Source organism: Lycium barbarum, chromosome 3 (assembly GCF_019175385.1).
Source record: "Lycium barbarum isolate Lr01 chromosome 3, ASM1917538v2, whole genome shotgun sequence".
Classification (NCBI taxonomy): domain Eukaryota; kingdom Viridiplantae; phylum Streptophyta; class Magnoliopsida; order Solanales; family Solanaceae; genus Lycium; species Lycium barbarum.
In genome coordinates, this window is record NC_083339.1 from 16,870,026 (window position 1) to 16,878,001 (window position 7,976).

Below are 7,976 nucleotides of genomic sequence, written 5' to 3' on the forward strand. Positions count from 1 at the left end.
ACGTAAATGAAGATTGGATGAGCCATGTTCTGATACAATGTAAAGTAATAAATCTTGAACCTAACTCAACCCAAAAACTAGCTCATGAGGGGAGGATTTGTCAAAGCCATAATGAAGAAGTGATTTTTTTTTTAAAAAAATCTGACCTAATAATTAATGTGGCAATGACATGACGATGATGTGCGGGCAGCGTAAAACACCTCCAATTATGTGACTGGTTATGCATGTGTTAGGGGGATGGGCTACTGTTAATTACACTTGAAATAATGATTAAGGCGTATTAAGTCGCCCGATTAGTTTAAGTGTGTTAATGATTTGTTGACAACTACAGGATGGAATCTAGTATTTTCCTAACATTTGAATCCAAATAATTACTAAAACTGAATTTTGAAATTTTTTCAAAAACGGCAAAGGGCCAGATCTGCCCTTGGACTATATGATATTACACGCATATGCCCCTATTTTAAACGTTGTCCCAGACGTGTCCTTACCGTTATGTTTTGCACTCGGTACCCTTGATTTAACGAAAATATATTGGAGGGCATATTTGTTCAGTTTCGTATAGTATAAGGGCATGTCTAATTTATTGAAATTCCTGAATATTATGGCACAAAAATAACAATAAGGCACAAAATATCATTGCATTCCAAAACATAAAAAATATTTGCAATTACAATCCATCCACCATTACATTACATCTAAATTATACAACTAAAAGATCAAATGCAATTCTTTTAAAGATTGTTTTCACAAATATGAACACCAGTTTCCCTTTTCAAAAGTTTTTTTTTTTACTAATGATAACATCCTTTTTATCTTTCATCTAGTGAATTTATCTGCGCTTCGCGCGAAAGTAATAAGATTTATTAAATTTTAAAATTAAATTTTTTGTAGTTTAAAAGTATAGAAGATAAAATTTTCCTATAAAGCATACAACCTATAAGTTGGATAAATCACTAATATAAGTATTTTTCAATCTACTGCAACATCCTCCATATCATTTAGTCTTTTTTTTTACTGCATCCGGTGTCAGATATCAGCATTGAGGCCCTGCAAATATTTATCAAAGGTAACTCTATCAAATACACAACAACCACTGAACTAAAAGGGTGAGAAAATTGTGGCTTAAGACAGAAAACTCGATCTTGTAAATCAACCGTTACTGGTAAGAAAGTTTTGAACTTTTTAATCATTTATATTGACTTTTCCAACACATATAGTCACTAACATATTTGTATCTGTTTATGATATATATAATCTAATTGATTCGAGTGAACCCAATAGTTTTTACATTTGAATTTGCCACCCTTATTGTAGATTCCTATTGGTAATGTTTTTTCATATGGAAGAAGCAACTTATCAGTAAAGAAACTCAAACAATGTAACATGAAGGAAATTGGAAAGGAGAGTAGAAAATACCCATAAAATTTAACAGAAGAAATACTCCTCCTTACTTCCAAACTTGAATTCAATGGTCACTCTCGGACCATGTTGGCATGTTCTATCCTCTTTTCTTTTTAGAAAGACTCCTCTTTTCTTTTTAGAAAGACTCCTTCATGCTGCTAACAATGTTTACGGTGAGAATATAAGGACCAAGAATTTAGTATTCATGTTTTTGTCTTTTCAAATTCACCAACGCATATTGGCCAAATTATATCTATGAATTGGTTTCTTAGAATAAGCTGCAATAGGTAATTATATAAAAGATATATTTTACAATGACCTTAAGTACGGAAGGAGTGAAGAACCCACTTCGTTAGAGATTTTTGGCTTATAGTCATTTTTGCAACGAATGGATATCATTTTGTCTGATAAAGGTCATCTTTTAATTGCATTTGTCACGACCCAAATCACTAGTCGCGCGGGCACCTACCCTTTCCCACCTAGTAGGCGAACCCATCCCTTAATCATTAATCCAAACAACAATTATAATAAATAGAAGCAGTAGTAGTCTAAATCATAAATAAATATAAGTGCGGAATCTAAATACAACCCCCAGCTCTGGTCTGAATCATACAAGAGCATCTAAGTAAATGTCTAGAAATACAAGTCCAAAAGTGAAAAATATTTGTCTGAATGGAAGTAAGTAAAGACAGAGATAGATGAGTCTCCGGGCAGCGCGTTCGTCAGATGCTCACCCTGGACACTCGAATGCTGGCCTCGGGATCACTCATGAGGGGTCGAAGTAGAGCTTGTCACGAACTCTACATTCAGAAAAAAAGTACAACAAGGTAGTATCAGTACAAACACTATGTACTAGTAGGTATCATAGACCGACAACAGTTAGATAACATATATAAAGAAAGAATCTAAAGAGTAGACATGTTTGCAATCAAGCACAACCACAACATAGTCCAACAACAAATACCACATGATAGGAATATCAAGTCAGAATCAGTATGATGTATGAATGAAGTAATGAGTGCATATGCAATGCAATGATATGCACTGGCCAAATGTCTGTCTCCATACACACATGCTACGGACGGAATACCTCCACTTGTCGATAGTCATTACCTATGGAGGACCCGCGAAGTCCATGTACTAGTCACTCCGCACACGGTCCAGAGATAGACTTCACAACACCAACCACTCTGCACACAGCCCAGAGGTGGTTCCATATCACTAGCCATTCTGCACACAGCCTAGAGATTGCTACAAAATCATGTCCAAAGAATCTCAGATGTTTCCTTTTCACTTATCATCATCAGTACCAATCACATGTAATATCTATGTATCATGGAAATGAGGATGAATGCAATGCATAATAACAATATCAAGTGAAATCATATCAATCTCAATCGTGCCACACATGGACACATATCACAATATCAATATCAAATCAAGCTTTTTCCTCTATCCATGATAATGTCAAAATAAGTGAGAGACAACCGTATCACAACCACAATATGGAAACTATGAAATGAGTCAAAGATCGCACAAATGGCAACAAGTCAATACACAACAAAGAGGCGACAAGCCCACAAATCAACAACTATAACAATCCTAAGTAATCCATCCCAACTTCATACCTGAAGGCGTAGCATTCTTTCTCCAACAATAACTTACTCTACATATGTTTCGCTAACCGGAGTCTAACCAAAAGGTAAGACGTAACCTACCTCGCTACCTCGCTGGAGCCACGAATAATCAAATCTAAGCCTTGCCATTCTGAACAACCTCCAAACACCCAAAGTCTAGCCATTATTGAATTCTAAGTTAAAAACGGGAAACAACGATACCCATATTGCTATACATTCCTTTGAATCAAAATCAACTAAGTAAATGAGGGAAACGAGCCCACAAGGGTAAAACGGGTATTTCAAAGATAGAATTGGTAACCCAATGTTCTAGAAGTTTAATTATACTCTCCAATTGCTAATTTATCTCAAGTATTGGTCAATTTCATCATTCAAGGCAAAACCCCCAATTTGGGTATAAACCCTACCTTTCAACATTTCAATTTCTCAACTAGAATGGAAGATTTAAGCCTATTGGTTACTAATTCAAGAAATTCCATGCTTAGATTAGTCAAATCCATCAATTAATCTCATATTGGAAGACAACAAAGTACAGGTCAATAATCATCTTCTTTCTTTAGTTCTATAGACTTTCCACCGTTGATTCAAGCTTAGAAAGGGTAAATAAAGGAAAGCAAGGTTGGAAACTTACCCCAAGAATAATCCACCTGAAACCTTTTCAAATCGCCTTGAAGACACTTAGGAGAATTAATTTTAGGGAGGGTTACATTTAGCATTAAATACTTTCTGAATCGGCGTTTTCCGCCGCAGCAGAAATGGTATGCTACAGCGGATCTGATCCAGCGGTTCACACTCACTATAGCACATCCGCTCCAGCGGAATACCGTCCGCTGGAGCGAATTCCTCAAGAAACCAAAGATCACGCGCCGGCGGACCAGGCGTCATCGAGGCTAGTCTGCTGTGGCGCACGATGTCTCGCTGGAGCAGGACATGACATACTAGTAACTTGCTGGTTTTTCACCAGTTTCTTCCCAAAACCCGACAATCACCCGAGACCTTCCAGATGCAAACCAGACATGTAAACATACATAAAAATACGCTATGGACTCACTCGTGATCTCGGAATTCCCAACGGAGGTCTATTTGACCGGGTCAACACCCAATGGACAAAAACTAACTTTCCAACCAATAACCCAAAACGCTCTTGAGTGCCTCGGGAACCGAACTGAACATCCCACCAAGTCATAATCAACCCTTTGGACCTCTCGAAATCGACAGATTTTCGAAAAAAATCCATTTACCCAAAAGTCAACTATCAGTCAACCATTTTTCACTTTAAGGCTCTACCTTTAAGTCATCATAAATCTCGCCCATTACCTCGAGAACAGTGTCACCCATCTCCGCGGGTCAAAATCGTACTAACAGGGCTCGAGGAAGGGTCAACGGGGGTAAATAGGTCAAAAGCATTATAAGGATTGTTATACCCTATTTTAACCTAAGTCAAAATAGTTTATAACATTTCGGTAATTCCGGGGTTATTTAAAGTTAAGAGTCGCCACCTAATTACTTATGGTGAATTAGAACACCTAAGTTTAATTAAAGTAATTATCTAAAGTTGATTTGTTTTAAAGTCTACGAAACCAAATGATTCTATGTACGGGTTCAACTAATCCAGAGGGAAGGTATTAGGCATCCTCTAAATTCCATTAACAATGGTTAACCGACCGGACTTAGGTGAATTAATTAGGCTAAGTGTAAAGTATAGATATATATAGACGCTAGATATCGAATTGATATTTAGTTATGAAAATCCAGTTTTAGTAAAGACCTGAAATGATTTTACAAGCCCACAAAAACTCCTCTGTTAAATATAGCCTCACGTTATTGACCTGAAAAATCATTTATATTTGGAGTTGATGACCAAAATAAAACGTTTATATTTGAAAAGAAAGAAAACTGATTTTGTTAGCAAGAAAGACGACTGATTTATAAAATATGTTTTCTTGGCATAAACACTTAGACTCGACTTAAGGGATAAAGTTAACAGAACATGCCATCGGCCGACTGCCTGCTCAAACTTATCATCTTTTATCTAAATGTCGTGTGTTCCATTTAGAAAGGGGGATAACCGATTGATATCTAAGGCAAACTCAGATGAAGCTTAGTCTTAAATTGTAGCAGCTTAAATCTCAGCAAATAATCATACAAACAGATGTTAGTCACACCAAACATATAAACAAAATATCGGAGAACGAAAATGAAATGATGAAGATGATATAAAGGTTAAAAGCCATTTTTTGACTTTCACAAGAGATTGAGATGTTCTGTGATTTTCGGTTCAAGCAAGATTGGGACGCAGACAGTGAACGATACACAGACTTCATAAGCGGTGTCGTTGAGTTTCGAAGTGACACTCTTCGGCCCCGGTTGCACATGCGAAAAATAATAGAAGAATAGAGTAACGATATGATTCTTTTATAAAATAAATAAACAAAGTAACACTATCGTTCAATTTACAACTCATAAATTCAAGAAAAAGTCATATACTCGAATGAGAACTTTAAAGACGTGAACAATTAATCAAATTTCCACATCAAATAAACTAAGAAACGGGCTCTATGGGAAGTTGCAAATGCATAAGTAATCTTATGAATTCATTAAACTTTTGGTGAATCTAACATTTATGCGTTGCTCTCATGTTGGCCAATACCCAAACAGAATGCCCATAAAACTGAAAAGATAATATCTCTTAACTGACACTCATCAGGACTCTAACGAAATCCATGTGTTTAAAGAGCGTTATCTTAGCTTTGTCTCGAGTGGCTTAAAAATGAACATTACTACAATCCAAGGTCTACAGCCATGGTGTTTGCTAATTTTGATTATACCTACTGCCTGCTTTGGGAAGATTGACCTCAAAATTAGGGAAAGGGAAGCACAACCCAAACCAAAAACATTCCAGAGTCCAACTAAAGCTAGATACTCAAAAATTCAATCAAGAGATCTGAACTGAGATCTGACCGAAGCAGGATACAAAGCCAAACATTTACGACATCAAACAGACGCAGGACCAAAGCTGAAGATGACAGGACGGGATCAACATAAGATTTCGGGATTTTTCAGCTTATAACATCTATTACTCATATACAATCAAGCCGGATCTACTTATATGAATTCAGGGGATGATTTAAAGTAATTAAAACAGACCAACACAGCAAAACACAACAAGCTATACTATGCAGAGAACCTCAACAACTCTTATCACCAAAACAGTTCCATGGACATAACAGTCGAAGCTAACTAGCTAAGTCAAGTTCATCGTTATTTCGAATAAGCAAATAGTCATACGATATGCATTGGATATTTGTCATTTCTTTTTTAATTTTAAACAGCCACAAGCAATGCAAGACGTGTTAATAGCTACTGTTAACCACATAGAGGGGATGAACAAGTTCTGTGGGCAGTTCATTGGCTTGAACCATGCAGAGGCAGCCGCATAGAGGGGATAAACAGACTGAAACTTGACTGAACCTAATAACCATGCTAGTCCGGGCATAAATTCTATGCTAAACAAGTGATAAGATTAAATCATACTAAGCATGATCACTAAACTAAACAAAGCCTGAATACTACGCACATAACTGAACTAATCTATTAATGAAATGAACATGATAAAACAGAATTGAGCACACAAAACACAAAGTACACAGGGGAAAGTAAAAAAAATGCAGAAGACATAAAAGGGAATAGAGTATTAGACAACACAAAGCATATGAACACTCTCAAATGTTTGTCGAACACTCATACCTTAGCCGATACACAGCCCGACAAGACGATCTTAATTTAAACGAATAAATATGACTTTACAACATCCGAGAATACAAATCCCGTAGGCAAAATTTCCTCGTAACATTTCGACAACATGGTTCAAACATAGCAAGAAACCAGATTCCAAATTAACCAAACTAAAACAAAACAGTAATCACGTTTCAACTATCATTCACTTCATTTTGCCACGATTCGGACTGAAGACATAACGGATAAATGGATTGTATTTACCTCTCGTGGGTGCAGTGAACTGAGGTGCGGGATCACGGATCTTCGCTCGATCACGACGAACCCGAACTCAACAAAACAGAAAAAAACGTAGACTAAATGTAGACTCAATGGAAGTCGCAACTGAAAATTGGATTTTGTTGAAACCCAGTTATATTTTGTAAAAACCTCAATATTTTAAATGCATATCACCGAGATAATAGTGATGAGAAATATAGAAATTTCAAGGCGGCTCTAGGCGGCTGAAAAGAGCTCCCTTTGTTGAATCAAAACGTGGGTATTTATAGGATGATTTAGGGTTTTGTCCTTCAAAAAAAATGAGCGGGATTTCAAGTGATATATCCGTTTGAATTTCGATTAAATCGCTGTCTCTTACCAATCGATTTTCAGAAAGGCATTTCGTCTCTTTGTGTTGACTCGATTGCTGAAGAGAGCAGACTTGTATAGAAAGGGAGTAGCAGGTCTGTGAGGGTGAAAACAATCTGTGAATTTTGCCAAGTTTGTCGGGTAGAGAGAGAGTGAAGGAGAGAGAAGGCTACGTTGCACGAAAATGGATAGGCAAAATCTGCCATTGCTAAAGGGAGAGTAGGTTTCAACTTAAAATGGAAATGGGGGATAGGAGAGAGGGGAGAGACGCGTGAAGAGAGAGGTAAGAGAAAGAGCTCAGGCGGCGTTAAGTTGAAGGGGAAAAGGGACTGATCGGTTCACTTAGGTTTAGGGGGGACGAAATAAAAGACTGGGCCGGGTCGGGTAGAGAAAATGGGTAATGGGCTGGTCTGTTTTGGGCTGGTTAGTTCGGATAGCAGGGGAAATGGGCTGGTACCGAATGGAAATAGTAGTGGACTGATTTGGGCTCAAATGTTGATCCAAACATATTGATCTTTTCTCCTCTATTTAATTATTCTTGGGCTTTTAACTTAATAATTAGTAATTAGTACA

At 37.0% G+C, this 7,976-nt stretch overlaps 1 long non-coding RNA gene across 1 annotated transcript; it reads right to left on the reverse strand.

The window, feature by feature from the left end:
• Positions 1 to 1,948: 1,948 nt before the first annotated feature.
• On the reverse strand, positions 1,949 to 7,717 carry LOC132630560 (uncharacterized). Its single transcript, XR_009578611.1, has 2 exons — positions 7,041 to 7,717; positions 1,949 to 2,204 (listed from the first exon to the last, which is right to left on the reverse strand). It is a non-coding gene; the product is annotated as an uncharacterized LOC132630560 (long non-coding RNA).
• Between the last annotated feature and the right edge of the window lie 259 nt (positions 7,718 to 7,976).